Source organism: Charadrius vociferus, unplaced genomic scaffold (genome assembly GCF_000708025.1).
Source record: "Charadrius vociferus isolate BGI_N301 unplaced genomic scaffold, ASM70802v2 scaffold72, whole genome shotgun sequence".
NCBI classification, from domain to species: domain Eukaryota; kingdom Metazoa; phylum Chordata; class Aves; order Charadriiformes; family Charadriidae; genus Charadrius; species Charadrius vociferus.
Genome location: NW_009647830.1, coordinates 4207281 through 4231918, shown reverse-complemented (window position 1 = coordinate 4231918; position 24638 = coordinate 4207281).

Genomic DNA, 24638 nt, shown 5'->3' with positions numbered 1-24638 from the left:
TTGTCTCTTCACAAGGAGCTGCATGGAGAAGACAAGGGGCAATGGGTACAAGATGCACAGGGACAAGCTTCATCTCGATATAAGAAAGAATTTTTTTAGAGTGAGAACAGTTGATCACTGGAACAACTTCCCCAGTGGTGGGGTAGAGCTCTCATTGTTAGAGGTTTTCAAGACATGATTGGACAGGGTGCTACATAACCTCATCTAGGCTCCTGTTCCCATGATATGTTGGATCTTTCAAAGTTCCTTCTGACCTGGGCTATTCTATGATTCTATGAAAAAGAAAGAGATAAAACATATTTAACATCACCTGGAATGCACCTGCGTAGTAAGGTATTGCTTTGTTGGGCAGCATGTGGTCAACAGCTGATTTCAGCAAAGATTTATTAGGATCTGGCATCTGTGCCTTCTGGTTATTGCCTATATTGACTGTTCTCCACCAGCTCCCAAACTCACTGAACAGCTCTCACAGAGCAACAAGCAAAAACTCTTACTTGGAACAACTTTCCCTGCAGTTGTTTCCTTGGCATTAGAACTGCAAACAAAAGAGACTCTCCTTCCAATGCTCCTTTTGCTGCCAATCCTCCTACACAGATTACAGGAGGAAAGTTTCTCTGGGTCAAATATGAAGAGGAAGACAAATAAAGAAAAGAACATGGAGCTGGACTGGAAGAACTGACGATTTGGAAAGAAAGACAAAAAGGAAAGTTTGCAAATATTGGTCCATGTTCCGCTCTGTCTGCTGGGACTGAACACGGTAATCCCAAATCTCTGTTTCTCTTACTGTCTAGAGAGAAACTGTACTGCCCATGTGTCCCCAGTTCGTGGCGAAAGCAGAGCTGAAAAAGAGATAATTATTCCTTGCTATGAGTTCCATTCTCAGCTCATGCTGCCATGACTGCTAAAAATATTCAAATACCCTATTTCTGCTGAGGATTGATTATTGGGATCTTTTCAGTTCCATGGGATGGGACCTTGAACTATGTTCCTTGTTAAACAGTTCAGGAATTTCATCTCAACTGCCTTGATTTCAAAGATTATGTCTGTGAAGTTGGCTCAACATTTGCTGGCCCGTAGTATTTCAGTCGCTGCCCTGATAGGTATACCATTACAATTGGAAAAGTTAATGACACTTCAACTCTTCCCTTGTAAGGAAAGCTCACCAGAGTTGAACGCTAAGAGCCTGTAGATCACTGAAGTGCAGAACACCTTCCCATATGTGACTAATAGAGTTGCATTATGCTATGAACTTATGTTTTGCTTCAGCTATCTTTATCTTTCTGTAGGGGAGAGATAGAGTTGAATGTCTGAGAGTCTCAAGGAATGGTTCAAAATGATTGTTGACAGAATCACAGTGTGATATCTTGCAATTTACCAGAGAAACCAGGAAAGGATGCACTTGGTGTCTGCAGTGGCAACTTTCTGGTAACCTTCTTATATTGCCTATAGTTAAAAAAAACACCAACAAAAAGCTTCTAGGACTACTTATTTATTATTCTAACTGAGGGCTAAACCACCCTGGAGGGATCCTGCCACCTCATGTATGAATCACTTCTGACATTTCACTTGTAATCTGAAACATGGAACCAAATCTTGTTTCAGGCAGATTTTACTAGCTGGTTTCTTGCACTAAATAGACATTGCGTAGAAAAAGAGAAGATTTGGAAGGGAAAAACAAGCCCTGCTCCTAGTATGGATGCCTACCCTTCTGCTGCTCGCTCTTGTTCTTGTAGATTGGCGATTATACAGAAGAGGCTGGATGTTTTTGTTGGTGACTTTGTTTTCAGTTTTATAGACATTTAAATTCTTGTTTGAGTGAAGTTGTTGTAGTGCGTTAAAGCAAGTCAGATCGTAGTCCATTTGAACATGGGGTTGTAACACAGTCCCACCTTCATCTGCCTTCCTGCAAGAGCTGAGGAACAGGTCCCAAGACCTGAAAGTGTCCTCAGGCCTTACAAAGGGAAGTTGAGTCTCTGATACTGAACTCACTGCACTTCCTGTTTAAATCATGCCATGGGTCCACAGTTTCTTTGAGGCATCTGAGAGAGCAGCTTTTTTTTCATCTATTAAATTTTATTAACTGTTTTTTTAGATAAAGGCTGGATATTTGACGTCTTACTCAACTACTGTAAATCAGGAACAATCAAAAACATATATTGTAGTGCTTTTCAAGTTTCCTTCCTAATTTGTGAAGACTGTGTGGGAGAAGACAACAATCTGTACTCAGGAGAAGTGCAATGAATCAGCCTGTTCTTTATGGTGAAATGTTCTTTTACACAGCTGCTGTACCTTGGAGAAAAAAACAAATAAACTGCAGATTCTGCTTTAATAAATCTGATTTTTTTAAGAAAAAAGAAAGTTAAGCTGTTGTTCTTAAAACAAAATACTGCTCAGCAATGGAATCTATAGTCTACAGTCTTAATGCAACATTTGGTATTGTTTGGAAACACTGTATAATGCCCCCCCCTCCCTTTCTCTTTGGCTGCAGGAGCAGTACTGACTAAACACACTAGACTATTATGGAAGTTATGCAAAGGCACAGAGGGGGGGATTGTGTGGAGACCTATTGTCGCAGGGAAGGATCTGGAAGGGGTTCTTCCCTAAGACCCCCCACATGCAAACAGCGTTGGTTGAGATGCCTTTTTAGGAAATTCAGAGTGTTATCTGCATGCCTAGCTAGAGGAAGAGTGAAGCAAGCACAGCCCTCACTGCCTTTCCACCCTCTGCTGCACGGAATGCTTGTCAACAATAACCGTGTCTTGCATTGCTCTGTTACTGTTCAGGGACACAAGAGGTGACAGAACAGGTACTTATGCACACAGAATCACCACAAAGAGGCATCTGGAGATGTCAGGGTCAGTCTGGTTTGACCTGAGTTGAATTATCACCCTTTGTCCGTACTCTAGGAAGTAAAGGACAACATGGAAATGGGCTGGTAAACTCAGTGACAGCACAGAGCAGTGGCTGTTCCTCTACACCTTTTCTGGAACAGAAACTTGCTGAAGGATCAACACAGATGTCCCCAGTATGACTGCAGACTGACAGTTGTCAGTTCCAGCCTATACTTACTACCTTACCAGTGCCATTGTGCTATGATAATAACAACCTGGATTTTAAAGGTCTGTGAACTTGATGTAAAACCAGAGACATTTTAGGATTACGAGACTCGGGACACTACTTGAATCATAGAATCACAGAATCATAGAATGCTTTAGGTTGGAAGGAACCTTGAAGATCATCGAGCTTCCCCGCCATGGGCAGGGACACCTCCCACTAGACCAGGTTGTTCAAAGCCCCATCCAGCCTGGCCTTGAACCCCTCCAGGGATGGAGCTTCCACAACTTCTCTGGGCAACCTGTTCCAGTGCCTCAACATGTTCACAGTGAAAAGTTTCGTTTTAATATCCAAGTTTTAATATCCAATTTAAATCTACCTTTTTCCAGTTTGAAGCCATTTCACCTCATCCTATCACTACATGCCTTTGTAAAAAGTCCCTCTCCAGCTTTCCTGTGGGCCCCCTTTAGGTACCAGAAGGCCGCAATAAGGTCTCCCTGGAGCCTTCTCTTCTTCAGGCTGAACAACCCCAACTCTCTCAGCCTGTCTTCATTGGAGAGGTGCTCCAGCTCTCTGAACATCTTTGTGGCCCTCCTCTGGACTCAATCCAACAGGTCCATGTATTTCCTATGTTGGGTGCTCCAGAGCTGGACATAGAACTCCAGGTGGGGTCTCACCGGAGTAGAGTGGAGGGGAAGAATCACCTTCCTTGACCTGCTGGCCACATTTCTTTTAATGCAGCCCAGGTTACGGTTGGTATTCTGGGCTGCAATCATGCATTGCCGACTCATGGTCATGTAATCTGACTTCTCTTCTACTCGTTGTCCTAGCATGAAAAACCCCAGGAGTGAGGTTGGAAGCTCTCCATTCCTAGAAACTCTCACCAGTGATGTCTTTGCTAGGAAAAATCCTCTGTGGCTCAGATGTCTCTGAAGGCACAGTAGGATAATCTTCCTTCGCGCACTCCCGCTTCACCTTCTGGTCTGACCAGATATGGCAATGGCCCGGCAAAGATGTTGACCTCAATGACAACTGTTCTTGTTCATTGTGGACATCTGCTGCAAGTCTCAAGGGCCTTCTAAAGCTTTTGGCAGCTTCTCCATTCCAGATTACTGTTATGACTACACATATTTGCCGTTTAATTTATATGGAGAGAAAGAGTTTCAAACATTTCTTCTTAGAGGAAGACCTGGCCTTGCTCATGACTATTGCAGTCACAGGAAGATCCAGCAGTCAAAAAAGGTCAGCTCCTACCATCCACATGCCAGACACCACCAAGAACTTATGTCTTCATGCTCAGAACTCTTTTCTGGCTCCCTGGCAACTGCTGTGGGAGATATAAACCACTAACTGCACTAAACGGAAAATGACCACTCACCATTTCTGACCTTACTCTCCCAGAGCCAAAACTCATTGCAGCTGAAAGCAGGACCTTCACATTTGCAATATATGCCTCCCACTCCCAGCCTCCTCCAAACCACACCTTAGAGAAGATCATGACATGAGCTATCAAATGCTTTCCTCAGAGCAGGCTCTGCCTTGTAGTGAAATATTAAATCTTAGCTTATGGAACAAAAGGCACTCCGTAAAAAGTCAGTAGGAACTAGGCACCAAAGCATATCTACAAGTCCCATTTGGTAAGGATTTGGATCTGGGCACCTGAAAACTTTCTCAGGTCCTGAACTTCACTCACTGGATTTGCCCTGTTTCTTTTCCATCAACAAGGTGTGGAAGAAAAACAACAGTTTTCTTTTGTCACATTTACAGGCATTGTAAATGCTCCAGTTTACTTCAGCTACATACACACTTTTGCCATCAGAGAAAATTAGTTTATGAATTTAGATTCATGCAGTTGTCTCTACTGCCTGGCTTAAAATGTTTCAGGAGCTTGATCTGAAATGTAACAGGGGTAAAGTGATGATTCACCTACCTGTGTTCACAGATTATTTTACTGAACGTTGCAATAGTTTAACTTCTCCCAGCAACACCCAAATATGTTCAGCTGCAGCTGATACTGTGCTATTGTAAGCTTTTATTATTTTGCTTAAAGTTTTATGGGGGATCCAGTTGCAAAGTGAAGATCCAGGTAAACCTGCATATCAAGGTCAGAGGTGTTTACATCCCTAGGTTCAGTCTGGGAAATTAGAAATGTGGGATGGAATTTTATTCCAACCTTTTCCCTCCCTGACATTCAGGGTGGCAGCAGCTGTTAGTGTTGATGTTAATGACTTTGTGCCCAAAAAGACCCAGCAAGTGACAGATTGTTAATGATTATGTAGGGTGATCATCATTCAAATGCTTCTAAAGTATCTTTTTATTATTATTGGTATCATTCACTGTCATGTGTGATAGCACTGACCAGATTTCAACCCCGTCACTCACAAACAGCCCTTCATCTGAGAAGAAATCGGTCTGCTTAGTTTAGGTAGAACAGCAAATCCCCCACTGGGTGGGAAAAAAAAATTAATTCTATTATTTTAGACATGGGAATATTTTCTTTCAGTCATGGAATACAAGGGCTAACATATTATTACAAGCTTCAATTTCTACATATTTCCTGATATTCCAGCATGAATAAGACATGACAAACAATGGCCAGAGTGTAGCAAATACTTATGCAGATGCTAAATTTTAGGCATGTAGGTAGTACAGTGAAATTCAGCAAGGATAGTAACATGCAAGCAAAAACTGATGCTAATATCTAGAGAGAAAAATGCCAAATAAACTCTACTGTCTGAGTTGCTACTCAGGGATGCGGGTTAATGATGACATTGTTGATGTAAGGACATGTTTCCTAGGTATACTTCAGAAGCTGGCCTTGTCTCATTCAGTTTTCTGGAAGAAATCCTGCAACAGAGGTATAATACGTGTTTCTGTGAGATATGTAGGCATTCCTTTTCTCTACACTCTCACTTCCATTTTTCATTTGTGTGTTGTGTGTTGGGAGTGAATCCTACTAGTGGCAGCAGGTGCTCAAACAAACAACAAGTTCTGCTCAGCCCTGCGGCAGAGAGAGGCTGGGGGCGAGTACCGAAGCTGAGTCAATGTGCTCTAACTGAGAGACTTAGTGGGAATACGTTGGCATCAGAAAAGTGATGGTTGGAAATGCATCCGAGCTCTAGGGCGGGCTATTTTAAGTATGAAGAATGAATTGTATCTGACCTCAAAATTAGCCTGCAGGTTGGACACTCTTCTGCAATGCATGATGGGATTATCAAGTACTGAGAATAGGCATGTGAATGCATCAGGCTAGCGGAGCTGGGCTTCAGAGACAATTTCTTTTCCTTGGAGGCTGGCACCCTAATTGCTCGGCTCTTTTGGAGGACACGAAGGGGAGCAGCAGGAGGAGGGGAGAACTAAAGCTTTCATTTGCTCTTTCTTGTCTTGAAAAAATTGAAAGGTCTCAATTTTGTCCTAATATGGAATGGAAAACTGTTTCTTGACTTCAACATATTCCTGGAATGGGAATAAACAGTTTCCTACTAATTCTATTCATGGGTCTTCATTCTTTCTATTTACAGCCATGGATTTCAGATTATGAAATCTGAAGTCCAGACACCTCTGAATAGTGGTCCTCCCAGGAGATGCTCATGGGTGCGTGAAGATGGAGAGCAGCTGCCTTATAAAAAGCATCCCACTGCTTTCCTTCCTTCATTTTCACAGTATTCCTTTGGCCTTCAACTAACACCAGCCATTTAGGAGAAGGAAAAAAAGCTGAAAGCCTGTCATAAATAATTATATAGTCCCGCTGTCCTCTTAGCAATGTTCAGCAGTTATTTTTGAAGCATGCCAGCACTAATACAGAATCGTTAAAGTGCTTCAAGTTATTTGCTTTTTGTGTAGTTGTGAATTTTTCCGCTGATGTTTTTTATTAGGTGAAAACAATGCAGCTGACTGGGAGCCAAGAAGATCTTGTATTCTAATCCATGTGAGACAAGGATTTGACTGAGAGCTTGTCGTCTTAAGCATGGTTGCCCAGGCCAAAAGAAAAAAAAACAACAAACAAACAACAAGGTTAGTAGATAGAGTAAAAAATACGCAAATGTCCATTGATTGTATAATTGACACCTCTGTTGAATGAACTGGGGCAAGATGATTCATAGTATGGTGATTTTATTAGATCAGGGATATTGCCAATTAAGTAAGTAGCCATTGCAGCCAAGTGCTTCATCTTCTGACCATTTTTCTCTTTACTGTTCTGTGGAATCCTCTGTCAGTTATTATTACATTGTTGGATGCAGATCTTGTTATAGTTATCCATGGCTTTTCTACCTTTAATTTAATCTAATATAATGTGCTGCATGGGAACTGTCTGCCAAGATGTTCTGGGAAACGTGCTAGTGCAGCATATAGCTGGCTCTTGTTGAGCAGCAGAGAGCTTTACTTTGGTGCTCTGTGATCAGCACTGTTGCTTCTCCATTTCCATGTGGCATTCAAAGTGTTGCTTTTAACCAGTGAAACTGAAATGGGCGTCTTTTACCTGGTTAACTTAAGAACCTGTCTCTGCTGAGAAATGCTATCTCTAGAAAAGAAGAAAGGTAAAACACCTAAGTGTTTTATAATTACTATCAAAATTTGACATCTGGTAAGCTTGACTTGACTGGTCTCAGCAACTCCTTTTAACGTTAAGATGCAGGAGTTGCAAGAAGTACTGAACTGGGAAGAGAAGAAAAAAAAAAGAGGAAGATAATCTTTATTATAATGCATTATTTTTACACTTAGATAACTTTTAACACTATGGGGAGCCGACAGTGCTGTAGTAGTTTTCTTCTTCTTCTGCTACTTCTTTCGATCAGTTTATCTGATTGAAAGAGAGCTAAGAAATACTTATTATCAGTCTTTTATTACATTTCTTTCGGAGACTGAGCAAAACTGTGTAAAGTTTTCTTCCCCATCACCTGGCTGGGAATCATTGGCATTGGTTGTAGATTACCTCTGTAAGGAAATAGAGTGCTGCAATTAGACTGGCAGTGTGCTCAGTTCAAGCCTCGTAAGCCTTGGGTTTCCTCACAAAGGAAGAATTCACTTCAGATGACTTCAGCCCTTGCAAAATGAGTCAGAGGACCAGAAAAAGAATTCCTATAAATCTTGAGAAGTACTCCGGATAGACAAATACCATATACAGGATATTTGTGACTGTTTCTGCATGAACTGCAGTTCACTTCTGATTTTGGCCATGCAAATAATGTGACCAGATGAATGAGTCCAGATAGTTACACCTTCACTCCACTCCCAGAGCCTAAAATGCAATAAATGTTTTAATCTTAGCAGGACAAAATAGTTTGAACTACGCAGTATTAAACCAGATTGGACTTCAGGCAGAGTGGATATGTAACTGTCTCTACCTACATGTGTACCTATTTGTGTCCTAAATTCTGTTTACTTACAAACACTGGGGCAAGTGAAATGCAGGCAGCAAAGGAGTTTCAATGCGCAGGTAAATGTCTTTGTACAGGAAGGGCCATTTTGAGAACATGAAGGCTCACCATCCAAAGGACACACAAGAATTTATAGAACAACTAGGAATATTTAAAGGTAACTTGCCGACAGGAAGAGCAATATCTGCTGTAAAAAATAAGCATATCTAAACAGACAGAACAGAAATAATATCCCATTAGAGAGGGCTATCACACAGTTTGTACACAAAAATAGGAATGAACTGGAAGCTAATTTTCATGGGTGAAGAACAGACCGGTTCTAGTTAAAGACGTTTTAAAAGGAAAAATTAGATTGTTGAGGATGATGTGTGGCATTCAGAGCAGGTATAGGAAGGGATAATAAAGAGTGGAAGATGAAAATATCAGCGATCTTACTGAGAACATCAGAAGGACAGAAATTAATAAGTAGTTAGGGTCAAGCCAGGGTGCTTCTCCCAGGTGCCTCAAATATTGTAAATCATTTCAAGGGTTTTATTATTTATTTTACTTGATTTTATTTTATGAGATTGTGTTAAAATTCTGGCTAGAGTTTTTTTTTTTTTGGTCCCAAATGATTGTTGATCATTACATATGAGCAATAAAAAATGTGACTGTGTGGGCTGGCTATAATGAAGCTGGGATTTTGTGTTCATTCATCACAAGATGTAACTCAAGTGCATCTGTTATCTATTTCAAGATCTTTTTTCTTATGGGTAGCTTTATGGATAATTGAGCTAATGAAAATCTTTGTAGAAAATAATCGGGAAAGAAGGTATATAGAGGCTTCAATGTGGTATCTCTGTGGTGGGCTCAGTCATGACAGAAGAATTACAGAAAGATAGGGTTTACCTCATACAGATTTATCACACAAGCTTTAGCATACAATTTCAGATGGTTGTCAGGGCCTTCTCTATAAATGCTGCATGGAAATTCATTTGTTATCTATACACCTGTCTTATGATGTAGACAACTGGCATGTGAAGGTGCTTATCCCTCTCCAACTAAAATAGGGAACCTAAATAGTAGCTTAGGTGAGACACTTCCAAATGGCTGATAACATAAATCTAACCTTAGGAATATAGCAAAGTCCTGCTTTAAGGTAAAATAGAATCAATTTTCGGTTCAGTATCTTTACTTTTTAGTTAAACCTCTTCTAACTACTGAAATTGACAGCATATTGTGCCGAAACTGCACAGTCTCTCTGCTTACGTTAAAATCTCCGAGAAACCCTCCAAGGAGAGAGAAGCATACAGGTCCTGCAAACAGCTAGTGGAGCTGGGTACAGACCTCGGCAGGTACCTGTAAAACTCCAGTCTCAGGTGTTAGTCTATCCCTTTTCCCTAGAAAAGGAGACAAAACCAGGGAAAAGCCTGCATGCAAAAAAGGCTGATCTCTTCTAAAGCTCTCTAGTCATGTGTTGCTTATACATAATTACTGTGAACTTCAGAACCAACAGAAGCAGCGAGCTGCTGACACGAGGGGAGGGAATGGAGCTAGGCATAAGCTTGAATACAGTCACATGAGTGAATTAGTGCAGAGTATAGAGACTTGTATCCATATTTTCTGTGCAAAGAGCAGAAGCTGTTTAAGGAAATACCTTCTCAGCTTTTTGCTTACTGGAGGTTACTGTTGCTGTAACTGCGCTGGTAGAAAGGAAGATGTATGCGTCATCAGCTCCCACTCACAGACCTGCATCTTCGTGCAAGACCACTTTTATTACCATTATCAGCTAAGATTCTGGACCTGATGTTCCCATCAGGGAGATGTAGGCATGAACTGAATTATTCTGATTCTGTCATGAGGAGGCATAAGGAAACGGTGGGTAGTGGAAGGCTGTAAATTAATAGCCCAACATCCACCAGAGGCGCTTTGTCAAAGCCCTAAATACATGCAGAATTTGATTGTTCCTCTCCTCCAAAAGCTTCTGTCATTCATTCACAAGTGCTGTAATCAGAGGTTTGCTTATGGTAGGGGACACGCTTTCTGCTAGAGCAAGCTGTTGAGGACAACAGAGGTCTAAAGGCATAAGCAAGGATTAAATACCTGACTCCTATTGACTTCTACTGTACCCTAGTGTTTAGTGTAACTGAGTGTTGCACTATGCACTTTTCAAATGTTTCCCTGTGGACCTCAATACGCTGTTTTTCAATACATTTCTGAGATGTGTTTTGTCTTCTCCTAGAAATTGCTGTGCTATTTTTGCATATTCAGATCTCTGTATCTGTTTCATTCCAGTTTGGAGAGGCCAACTGTTCCCTCTGTTTTCATATGAAGACAGAATGAATCAGTGTTACTTCCACCCGTATTGATGTTCCCCCAAATGCTTTCACAGATGTACTAGGAACATGGAGTTCTGTGGTCTATAATGGTAATAGCCCAGACTGGGCTACATTCAAGATCCACCCTGTAGGAACCATGCAATTATAAGTAACTCAAGGCTGGTAGGAGTTATCATATATTGCATGAGGAAAAATCCCATGAGGGTGCTCAGGTGATAGCACATCGCTAACAGGAAAAAAAATTTCCAAGAAGCGAATAGTCTTCCAGCGATCTCATTTACATCCTTAGGGACAAAAGTTAGTGTGTCTCCAAGACTGGCCAGCCCAGTACTTACTAGATGACTATAAGGAAACTACTGATTGGCGTATAATCTCTTTTCTATTTGTTGTCTGCATTTTAGCTTGCTGTCAGGAAGGCTGGTACCACTCTATATAGTCTTTTCTCCTCAGAAATATGCTAGAAATCTAGCATATACTAAGTAGAAGGAGACTGCTGATTTTATATCCAGCCTGCTGTGAGAATGAGTTTACATCACAGCATCACTGCGCATCACTTGCACTAGCTCAGCACAGGTATCAGTGTGAGCTCAGAATGGAACAACTAATTAAATCTACATTCCTAATGAGGGAAAAGATGAGGGAAGTACTGAAGATAACAAGGTACAGTGGCTGGCGATGAAGACAGAAGGGAAAGAAAGGCCTTCAGCTGGTAGACCTTTAACCTCTGCAAGCCTGCACAATTTTTTCTTGACACTCCAATAGTACTAACATCAGTAACAGTTAAGTATAAAGTGAAGAATACCCATTAGGAATAAAATGAAGGCCATGTAAGCCTTCCATATCTGTGAGACACTTAGGCTTCACCAGCTGTGCTGGCTTGCTTCCTACATCTGGGCTCCAAAACGGGTTACAAGAAAACTCTGAGGGAACTATTTTAAGAACTCTGGCACCAAGCAGAGTGGGGAAAAAAAAAAAAAAACAACCCGAAAAAAAGTCCCAACCCTCCACTTCTTTACTGAAATCAGTCTGTTGAAAGCATTTCTATTTGGCTGCCACAGTTCACCAAGCAGCCTAATGTGCCAGCTATTAGTACCCAGCAGAGAGCATGTTTGCAGCTATTCAGCAAAACTATCACATGTCCTTAGCCAAGGCAAGAGGGATCAGCTGCCGAACACTGGAGCTGATGAAGAGCAGAGCTATTAAAGCAAGCAATAAAAAAAAAAAAAAAACACAACATCACACAACCCAGAATGGAGACCGATTTTTCTTATTATTTTTTTAACCTAATGGATGACATTTATAACTGGAAAGTATGAGTCAGAGTGTGCTGTGCCAGCATGGGGTCTTTATGATGTTTTCATCTTGCTTGTTCTTCTTCCTTGGCCGGGACCTTCTGTCTTGCTGATTTGTAAGTTTTAGGTTCCTTGCAGTGCTTAGGAGATGAGAACACACGTGTGTTTGTGTGTGCGTGCAAGTAGTGACTGCAGCTCAGTGAACTGAATGTAAAGAGCTAAACTACTCAACTCAGGGAGTAGTGAGACTATTTTACAGTGCTGGGACCTCTTAGATAGATTATTGCTGCCAAAGTGCTATTGCTGCCAAATGTGGCAGTGACGTGAGCGTGGGAGGCAACCACCCACTTGCTAGTGAGGACAAAATGGACACAGCTCTGTCTCCGCAACCACTAATCTCATCCAAAAAGCTTTAAAAACAGAGAACTGTTTGTCCTTTTGTAGCACATGAGCAAATAGAATCCATTTGCCACAGAGCTTCTCTGTAATACCGTATCTCTAGCATGTAACCGAGAAACAAAATTATACTACTTGTTGCGATGGCATTAGAATCTGGTTACCTCAGAAACAACACACCCGATTCCAGATTCTGCTTCCAGAAAGGTCTCTTTACATTGCAAGATCAGCTCTGCAGCATTTCCCAGGAAGGACACATTGAGGATGGGAGAGTCCTGTCCTGACATAGAGCCAGCATTGTTTTATGGCAGCTTCTACTACCCTGCAACACCCTGCCGTGGGATTCTCGTTGGGACAAGCAAACTCCCACCAGCAGAGTCATCCCCAAGATCTATGCAAGACAATGTCATGTAGCCACGGCTGCTTGGGCTGGCGCAGTGACTCCATCCCTCCATGTCTTCCTGGGGAGGCAGGGAGGTCTGAGGTGCCCGCAGAGGCTTTGCCTCTCTTTTCCCACAGCTGATATGGGTCATGCTCAGCGCAGCTGAAAATTGAGCCCTCAGGCGAGGAGCTATAATGAATTCACTAGATTAGGCAATGAAAGCCAATGTGAACAAAACAACCAGCTGGCTCAAGAATATTTCGTGCTCACGTAAAAACGCTATGGGAGGGGGGAAGTGAGCTTCAAAACCATCCCCTTTCATTCCTCTGAAGATCGTGCCCATCTTTTATACACATTCTTATAGCCTGCATATCACTGTGAAGCTGAAAAGAAAAAAAGGTATTTTCATCCTCTATGTACTGTTATGCGTTATAGTCATTAAAAATAGTAGACTGTGTCCTCACGAAAGAATATGATGCACCTGGGTAAAGGCTGTTCATGGAGGAATTCTATCTGAAGCTCTGGGATGTCATTTTTTATTTTTATTTTTTATTTTATAATGAATATTGGAATCCAACCCAGTTGTTCAGCTCCTTGTGTTTATTTTTTAATTCTGGACAATTAAAAGCCCTTACAAGTACTTATAATCATTATTTCTAAAGAATTTGAAAAAGTAAAATAGCATACACAGGATAGCAGAATTCCAGAATCAGAGATTGAAAAGTTGTTTTACCTTTGTTACTGGAAGTGGAACAATGAATTCAGCATAGACTAGTGTGACAATAGACTCCAGTTTTTTTCTTTGCTTTTATCCTATGTCTGTGTTTGCATCAACTTGTGTGTTAAAACCCTATGCTTTAAAATGTTGTTGGTTTTCCTTTAGCTAAGAGATCCCTCCTCATCTGTGAGCCAATCCGCCCACACTCTTCCTGTGATTATCCTCAAGAAATGGGAAGAAAATTCCATACAATTTGTATGCCCGATAGCATCGCATTTACACTTTAAGCCTAGTTTCACTTGCTTAATAATTTCCCTTCCTCTCCAGTTCCCAAGAAGCATGTATTCCCATAAGTTTGGTTTTTTTCTTTTTTTTTTTTTTTTTGAAAATGCATGATAATTACTGTACTGGAGGAATCTCTCCTATGGATGCTACTCTTACCATAGAAAAGACATAGATAAAAACAGCCTCATATTTGGCATTTGAGGGGGTGAAAGGCAACACTTAGGAATTCCCGTACAGCATCACTCTTACAATCTCCTAAGGAAATCCACCATAAAATACAGTATGTGCTGAGAACAAGCTGGGCCACCTATATATGGATTGCTTTTGGCTTCAGCCATTCAGAAATCCCCAGAACAGGTGCCAAATTAAGTCACTCTACTAGCTGCTTTCCATGGCTGAAGGTCAGTAATAGTTAACACAGAGAGGAATTTGGATAGCACACCTCGCAATTCAAGAGCACTGTGACTGCTCTAAAACACCAATGCATTCTTACCTCAGAAAACCTCAGTTGTGGAGCAGTTTAGCTTTCCTTTGACATGGAAGTGGTTTGCAGCTTATAAGGAAAACGTATTAGTCTTTCGTATCAACGTTAATTTGTGCCACATGTCCCGTCTATTTATAACACAAACATTCTAAATTAGAACTATTAGATGCAAATATATTATAATCTGACAGAAGGCAAAATATTCCATAAATCTGATTTGGAAAAGGGAAATATTCTTTCATATATAGCTGACTAATGGTTCTACAGTTGCAATTTCAGGAACATGATTTTCTGAAAGAACTGCTGACAACCCATGATAAACTTTGAAGATTAGTATGTTTAGCCATAATTTTGCTCCCATTTAAATCCTACTTTGTTGTCTGCTTGTTTCTTATTGCATTCTTTGTTTCTTAAAACACTTGCATAAATAGAGGATTTTTGTTACTTGAAAGCTTTTTGATCTCCTTTTCATTTCCCACCTGCAATTATAACTTTCTTGGTGACATCATCTGTTGGATGCAGTGAAAAGAAGTCTGATAAATAGCTGAATAAAGAATTATTGACATCAAGTGGAAAATAGCCAGCTGGAACTGATGAACTCTCAAAAAGGCTGTTTTCATGCAAGAATAATAAATAAGAAAGAATACAATCATAGAAATATAGAAAATACTCTATGTAAACTATGCAGTGCAAAGTCAATGTGCAGAATTGAAAATCTTGTGAAGGTGGTTGGTAATACAATTAACAATGTAACCTGGTTTGCTAGAGAATGCTCACAATCATGAATACAACAATAGCGATATATTATACTTTATTTCAGTAAACAGTGAATTAGCACAGCTCTTGTTTCTTTTTCTTCCACATCTACTTAAATTCAAGCTGGGTGCACTTTTAAGAATATCGTTCTGCATAGCTGAATTTCATTCTGGCAGTGAAACACACAATAAGCGTATGGTAGGCCCATATTGGTTCGTTATTTTGCCTTTTACCTTATTATTCAGACTATTAGTTGCATTATGTGTAGGTCCATACTAGGAGCAGGTGTAAAACCATATAAATCTCTGAATGCCAGTGGAGCTGCCTTTAAGTTGTGCCAGTGAAGGATCTCTTACTTTTCTGAAAAAAGGGCTGGTGTATTCTACTGCTTTTTTTTTTTTTTTTTTTTTTTTGGTGTCTGTGTGTGTGTAAACTGAGGGCATATTGACCTTAAGCACAAATCTTAATCATATTTACTAGCTGAACATAGAACTGTGAATTGCAACCCATTTCCTTCTATTAGATGTGAAGTATTCCTTAAAAGATAATTAAAAAGCAGTTGCCGCTCCTTGGCTCTGTCCACTCTATTGCAGTGCTTTGTAATAGTCACAGCATAAAAATGAAGGCAGGGACCATAGCATGTACCAGTAATCTTAGTTTTGGCCTCTTCTTTTGAAGGATTTGTGAAAGAAGAAATTGCAGAGGGGAGTTTTTGTCAGTTTACACTTTGTTGGGTTTGGTATTCCTGGCTTTCTAGATAGAGGGAAATGCTAGTTAATACATATTCTGGAAAATCTTCAGGTTAACACAGAGTACGGTTTAACTCACAGATACAGATTAGTATCACTATAACGACTTATGTCTTTGTTCACTGAATAATAAGATATAAAAAGTTACAGGACTTCAGAGCAGGTTGAAAGAATGTGACACCTAGAGATTCGGTAGTAACCCCTAAAAGAATAACAACAGGTGAATATAGTCCCGCAGTCAGAGTTGGTTTGCGTCCACAGTCACAACAGTATTTGCCATTGCACTTTTACAAGCACTGTGTACTAATAAGCATGGGTAATGTTAAGGCTTTTGGCTGTACTTTGAACTTACACAGCTTATCACTTCAAAGTAGACATGATCCAAATGCATTCTCTAGTTCAAAAGCAGTTGCCCTCTGGAACAACTTAATAGGTGCTCCTACTTCATACCTAGTTATGGAAGTCTGGAAACCTCTTTCATACACAGGTTGTATCTGCTGTAAGTCCGTCAAAGCTACTGTGGGTTTACACCACCACAAAAGCAAAAATAAAGCAGGCACTACATATCCTCTCACCACAAGTGTCTCTGTCTCTGTATGTTTGGCACTTTTGGGAAACCCATGAGCTCTGCAGTATAAACCAATGAAAACAGATTTGGTTTAAAACAGACTTTTTGAGAGTTCAAGTAGACAGTTTACGTAACCAAAGTGGTAGAGACCACTGCTAGGCTATCCCCCATCTTCTGGTGGTCTTACACACAAAGAGAGATGGAAATCAGAAAATTATTTCAGAAACCCTCTCTGGTTCTGAGAGAGACACATTTTGCATCTGACCCTTTAAAAAATGTCAACAATACTGTATTTGCCTTTCTTGATCTTTGAATCAATAGCTTCTGGCTGTGTAAGATACTGGCAAATACATTTTACATCTGAGCAGATTCTTTCAGAACTGTCACAAGTGACTTTTCACATGGAGCATCACTTATGCGACAGTTATAGTTCCTGGCAAAAGCAGGCACAGACATGCCTGAGAGTGCCAGTCTTTTCCTTCTGAGAGGACAAACCTCAGAATGGTTCTTTCACCAAAGAAGACAAACAGATTGTTGCATGGTAGACTTTTACATCATACATCTTATTTAAAATCATATATGTAGTCACTAAAGGGAACACTGTGACCTCTTTGACTGCAACCATCAATACAGTGATGTCACTTAGCTCCACTTAGCTTCATATTGTCCACATGACACAGTTCCTCAGCTTTCTTCATGCTGGGTTGAAATCATTGCTTGGATGAGAGGTAATTACCTGAAGCACATCTGAGACAAGCTGGAAGACTGTCTGAGAGAGGTACTGTCTGAGACTGAAGGAACAATTTCCTTCCTTTTAGCCAAGCTTGTGAACTGAGAGTGTCTTCTAGGACATTTAGGTGCATCTTGATACTTTGGCAGAAATAGTAGCCAGGGAATTTTATTCTGTTTTGTTTTCTCATTTACAAACCTGTGTCCAAATGCAGACTTTCCACCATTCTGCTTCTCCAGAGTAAGCAGTTGTAGAGCCCAGGTTTAAAAAAAATTTGAAACCTCAGCAATAATAAAATATGGTTTTCTTTCTACTCCATGTCTTTTACTGCATTGCTGCTTAGTAACTATACTGAGCTTCACTTCTGTTCCGGATGCATATTAATTACTGGCTTGGTAGTTCACTGTATCTGAAAGACACAGTCTCTTAGAAGGCCACAGGTAAGATCACTGGAGGAATACCAGCTCATGGTCCTCACGTTTGGAGTGCTGGATAGATGCACTTCTCCCTAGTATGATCTTTAGTCCTTGCTATAGTGTGCTGATTAGCAGTGAATACTACAGATGTAAGCTATAATAATTTAGGAATTTGGTTAGAGGAAAATTGTCTAGGTTTTGCTGATGGGGACGTGTTTATTTGAAATTGTATCAGTTTGGTTTTATCAATAAAATGAGGTTTTGTATAATGTCTACATTCATCCAGAACATTTGGGACAGGTGAATTATATAAATCGATAAAATAATTGCATAAATTTCATAACTCGTAGATACTAAAAGCAAGAGTTTACTGAAAAATGCCCATACAATGGCTGGTGCAGAAAGCAAGGCATGATTATGGCTTATCAGACACCGTTGTCTGAAGGTCTCACTTTAAAAATTTGTGCTATTAGAGAAGATAATATCACTTCATTCCCCAGCACAGAGGAATGAAGCTATTTCACAAGTTGATGCAAACACAAGCAATTAGCTGTAATAATTTATTGGGTTCAGTCCTTCACTGTTACGCAATGATACACAGCTGTTTTACCAGGTCAGAGAGTCCTTTTTCTTTTTAGTTCACTGTTAAGGGTACATTATAATCTCTGTATTAGTTTTCCTGAACTGAACACATATCCATCGTAAATGTCTTAGCAATACATTCAGAAAACAGGCAGCACAGCTTGTCACTTTTTACAGATTATCGTCGTCTGGTGCTGCTGGGGCAGGATAAAGACTGAAAAAGTGCTCTTCCATTGAGAAACTGTCCAAGATCTCACTTCCTGCAACAACTTCAGTTAGAGTACCTCTTAAAAACTTAACGGAGTGGATGGCAGTATAAATGAAGCCAAGTTTTACCTTAGAGGCCTGTTCCAAAGACGAGCCAATTCAATAGTAGACTTCTCCGTGATTTCAAAGTGATTTCTGGGATTTTACAGCAGGCCTTCCATGTAAAATTTTTTCTCACTGTAATTTAAGAGAGTGAGGAGGCAAGAGAGGAATACATTTCAAATGTATTTCTTTGACTGGAAGGTCTTGGATCCAATGACTGTATTTTTAGCATCTGCTAGTCAGGTGTCGTCTTTCACCATTGTATTAACCTGTACTACTGATACTTTAATTGCTTTGGTTTCCATGAAAAGACGGAACTTTCCTATGGAAAAAAAAAAAAAAGTATGCTTGAGTATAAATAATGAAGACTGTTCTGCTAGCTCACTTGAGTGTCAGTTTGTAAAGATAGCCAGATATCCAAAATTTTACAGTCTAGGTTGAGTTTGGATAAACATCTATGAGAGCAAGCTTTCTTATCAGATTCCAGGACTTCCACTTGGCATCTCGGCTGGAAATACCAGAAGAAAAGCCTTTCTGTTAAAGCACGGTCATTTCCAGCTCTAGTCCCTGGTGGAAATCAGAGGTGCCAAAGTACTTTTGCCCATGAAGGGTTCCGTGTAAGTTCAGTTCCAAACATGGGCTAAGGTTTCTTTTGTGTTTCTTCCTTGAAGCCTGTGTGGGGCCTTGATTTTTAAGTACTGTATTTTTATTTTAAACCCTAATTGTAAACCAGGACAGCATTTGCTTCTAATTGCTACCTGAGGATGTGACTCAAGCCAAGAGTTTTGAAAAGGACCGCTGATTTTGTATATATTAATTGTCAGGTTTTCTGTAAAAGATAAAGGAAGTGGTTAAGGTATTGGATGGAACTTTCCTCAAGTTAATTATTAAGTCTAACCCTTTTCCAAAAAAGGCATAACTATCTTCCTCTGCCTGAGGAGACTTGAGCAGCAATCGTTTATATCCCCAAAGACTATCCTAATCACTGCGCTTCAGTGCAGTGAGGGAGTGGGAAGGAGGAGAGTCTTCTTGGCCACTTTTGATGAAGCTGTTTCACTTTGAATAAAAAAATAAAAATTAGATTAAGAGGTTTAATAGGCATCTCATTACATTCAGACAAGTGCTTAAGCTAAAAGACAGTTTTATTCTCAGTGTTTACCTCAATTAAAATTTAAATAAGTGCATATGAAGTAGAGCAGTTTCAGTTAGAGAGGTAGAGCAGACCCTCCGGTCCAAAATGTGCCACATCCAGATATTAGACCACACTTGCAGAAAGTGTAAGTTCAAGACCTCTGAAGGAGATGAGAATGTGAGTTCAAGGCTTTCAAGATCCTTCTGAGTGCTCTAATGGTAAACAGCGAAGACGGCACCAATGCCTCTTCCAGCAATTTTTCTCTGTGTACAATAACTGGTCTAGTAGCCATGTTCTAAGAATTCCCAAATCCTGAGTGGATGTTTAGTTGGGTGTTTAGTTTAGTGGATGTTTAGTTCATACTGACATGCTTTGGGTGGTCCTGCACATGCTGACAAGCAGATATTCAAGGTCAAGTTGCAGCTGATCTTGGTTAAGTCTCCTCTTCAGTCAGTGAAGGCACTGTCAGAGGGTCATTCATCCTACATACTTTATGCTCGCATCTTACGATAGAATGAGTGATTCTTTGAAGGTTTTCATTTCTCTTCACAGTAGGAACTTAGACATACAACTTTGATTATATTAACTTTTAGGGTAACTGGTAGCAAACCTACTATTAAATACTCAGGAAGCGTATCTCGTGAAAGTGGATATATTTACAAAATTCAGACATCTATACTGTTTGAATGCAGTTTGTGGGGTCTTTGAGAGTTTAAATTTTGAATGTCAGCAACAAAAGTGGGAAGCAGATATGGCAATCTTTTTCTTGATGTAACTTTGTGGGTCTCATTGGTATCTACTCTCCCCAGGCCTGAGGTCAGCTCTTTTGGTGCTGTTTTAACACAAACAACAATCCTTGTTTTATTTTGTAAAGTGGTTTCACATAAAAATGCTATATGACAGTAAAAATTATTCAAGACACTGCCTTTAAAACCTTTTATAAAGTTTATAAATGTGGTTTTTTTGTCTTGGTTTCTTTCTTGCCCAAATATCCAAAATAATATGCTTTGCCAATTTGATAAAGGTGTGCAGATGGATTGGCTGGGAAAGGTAGCATGATTCTTTTAATAAAATTTTTAGTTTTGCTTCCAAATTAAACGTGCTTTACCTTTGAAAATACTGTGAAAGTTCCAACATCTGTAATTCTTTTAATTAGCTTTTCTTTTTAAAGTTTATATTAAAGAATCAGTAAATACCTCTGTTCTTCCCATTCGTTCTTAGTTCAGGACTTCATCTGAAAAATGGAGCACAGAAGACTTTTGTGTTCTCATATATAGGTGATAGAATACGGCACTCCCTTATGGCTGATCTGTGGAAAGCACGCTACAGTTGCCAGATTCCTAGGACTATATAGTAATACCGTATTATCGATACTGTAGTATATAACCATAGGCAGTCATATGGCAGCACAAGGCAGGGACAGAAATATCCACAGGACAGCAGGTAAATTGAGTTGCAAAGCCGGACCTTATCTTAAATCCATTCTGGTTTAATTCTGAAGTTTATGTCTGAAGAAAGGGTTATCTTGTTCTGTAGAGAAGTACTACAGCCCTGAGTAAAGTGAACCAAGATTTTCCTGCTGCTTGAAACAGGAGAGCTGATGATGAGCGTTACCAGAAGGTCACCCAAGGTAACACAGCTGCTTTAGCTCAATGTAGCATCTTTGCCTAGAAAGCAAGAGTCCTGGCGTACCTTTTGCCTGAAATTACTTTTTTTGCTCTGTGTGTTTTCTTGAATTAGTTCAGAAAAATATATGGATTGTACCCGTGAGTTGTCTGTACTGTGGAACAGTGTGGAAATAGTCAATGATCCAGCAATCAAAGCCACTAACCCAGTTATCATGGCATTTCTTATTTCTTCCTGTGGATTTCAGCTTCTTAAATAAGGAAGGCAACAGTCTTTGAATATCAACATCATCAGGAGATGTGTTCAATATGGGCTGTACACTGCTGTACTTACAATCCTTGACCTAAACTGTGAGCTGAAAAAAGTACAGACTCTTTCCAGTCCCTAACCATCCATTTGGCTCACTCAAGGGCAAATTTATTTTATCAGCAGTTGATTACCTGTCTGGAATAAGTGAACTTCAGAGAAGGCCAAGGAAACAGAGCTGAAACACACATCTGTTCAGGTCACAGAACCAATGAAGTTTGTGAAATGATGCATTTTTCCTGTAGAAAATCCCAATTGCTCATTTCTTTCTGCATAAAGTATATTTTTTTCCTGCAGAAGTTAATTAATTGATATTTATGTTCCATAATATGTTCCTTCTATTATTAACATTATAGCCTACTGCACAATATGCACATCAGGTGTTTCTTCTTTTTGCAGGCTTTCAAACAACTATAGCGTGGCACTAGCTGTTTAACAAGGCAGAGCACATACTACCCATTGCTAATTCTTCTTCAAAGCGGCAGTTGAATTAACATAAGCTTTAAGTGGGCGTTATGTATTCATTTGCACATTTTCTGCTGCTGCTTATGACTGGTTTAGCTGCAATCTGCTACACATGAAAGGACTACTGCACCTATACAGAGCCTTATAGAAGTGGCAAATGCTTCACGTATCTCTACATAAACTCATGCAACACACTGCAGGCCACTAGTTTTACATGTTTGTGGGCAGAGAGATACAAATCTCTTTCTCTCTCTTTCTCTACCCACAGTCTCACCCACCACCAGCTCTAGACAGACACATTAAATTGGCACTCTCTAAAATCTACCTCATCATCATGAGTCATGTTTCAGCTTATTGTCCTTTTTCTCTGCTGTCTATTATTCAGGTGAGACATTTGTTTAAAATATACCCAGGATACCCTGGTCATAAAAGAGATATTTTCTGTTGCATTTGCCTCATTTACATGCAAACAATGGCAGTGCTTGCTTCTCCACCCACCCCTGCTGCACTATCCTCACCCTGAAGGACTCTACACATAACCCTTCTGCTGAGCGTGTTGAAATGACTTTGTTATTTTTTTTCCTTAGAAAGAATGAGATAAAACCAACATTATCATTCTCTACTGTTAGATAGACAAGATTTGAATTCAGATTTTTTTGCAGAAGTTCCTGTGAGAGCTCACAACTACTGCTTGTTTCGTTTTTTCTGGATAAGTACCACTTGCAGAAAGAAAATCAGTGCTGTGGCTCCCTGAATTTAGATTAAATCAGGCAATATATGCTATTTCCAGTTCTGTAAAATATGATCTTCTTCTCTTGCCTTCTGCTTGGAAATTACTTTGCATGGCTTTTTTTTCCCAGATCATATTAACACATTACATTTTTTTGTTGATGTATGCGGTGGTAATTTCCAAGACCACATAGGAACAAAAGCTTTGTTTTGATGGCTTATCCAGTCATTGCACAGCAAGGGTAGAACTCGTTCATGAATTGCTCTTCATTTTGTATCAGTTACCACTGTGACCACTCTGTGCAAGTTGCTTTCCATACGGAAGTGTAGAGGCAATGTTTAATCTCTTACCTCACCGAGATCACTTCATAAAGCAATGCATGAAGGGGATTACATGAAAATGTTGATTGTGTTTTTTTTCTTTTTTTTTCTGGCCTACATTTTATACGCAATATGTGAGGACAGCTTAGGCATTTTATAACACCACTTTTGCATTCACTTTCACTTTGAAACATCATTTTCTACAGCCTGTGGTTAGTATGTATGAAAACCTGTGGACTGTATCACCGGAGGTATGTCAAATATTGAATGGCATGCAAGGCAGCAGAGCTATTCCAAAAGCAGATGGCTAAAAGTTATACTGTGACTGACAGTATATTAGGCTCTTCTGTAAGGTAATGAATCTTTCTAGTATCTTCAAGTAATGACATAGCACTAACTGCCTTACTTCCTTCAATCCTTTTGGTAGCACTGATTTACTGAGTCAGGCTGTAGTTAGTTGTGAGAGATGATAGGAAGGATGGAAGGGTGGTTGGTAAACTGCAGAAACCACTGCAAGAACTGAGACAAGAGGGCTGATGTCCATGTTTTGAACACAGCAATTATCTGTACGAAGTCTGTCTCTGGACATGCTCACTTTCCATTGTAAATCACACTTTATAAATTGTTACTTTTGCTTCTTGGCTAGTGTAACATGCAGTATACAGTTTCCCAGCAGTAACAGGTTGCTATTTATGAACCCTGCTTGATAAAGAAAACCATTAACATTTGAGCTCACTTTGAGATGTTAAACATGCATCCTTTAGAGATAAGTAACAGATTCATATTCCCACACATTTCTTTTTTTCATGTTATTGGCTATTTAATTTAATGACATATTTGTCCCTGAATATTATTTTAAATAATCCCAGAAAATGGTTTGGATGCAGTAACTGAATGATAAATTGACAGGTTGATTTTCTGCTGTAGGTGAAATGTTCCTGTTGTCACATATGCTGTTTGACATTCTGAAAACTGTCTTTTGAAACAAACAAATATTTTCCGACAGGGAAAGACAAAAAAAAATATCGTATACCAAACCTTTTATTTGAACCAAAACAAACGAATGCCACACTGAAATTATTATTGTTTAAAAGATTTTTTTCTTTCTTGTTTTTATTTTTTTTTCCACATTGGATTATACATTTTTTGGGTTCCTAATATGCAACACACCATGTCAATTCTTATGAAGGAAAAACTCAAGCCTTGGACATCGGATGGTATTCATCTCAATAGGTTTTACTCATACAATACGCAAACATTTAATCTAAGCCGATCAAACAGGCTTCAGTTATAGCTAAAACACCTCCATAATATCTTAATACAATTGTCTTGGGCTGGTGGGATGAATGGCCCTCTCAAGATGCCTATCTCTCAATTAAATGTAGATGGAGCCTAGATGACCATCCTGGATTTGATGTCACATCTAATTTTTAGATAAATAAACTTTGATGAGGTGAATTGCATGTTAATTCACATAAAGACGGATTCAAAACAGTGTGAACTTAAGATGTTTTTACTTAGAAGAAATTCTGACATTAATTGCAACATAGAAGAAAATAAAGTAAATTAAATAACAATCTTTTGCTGTTATATTGCACTGCAATATGACTTCATGTAAAATAAGGCAACAATGAGGGAAAGA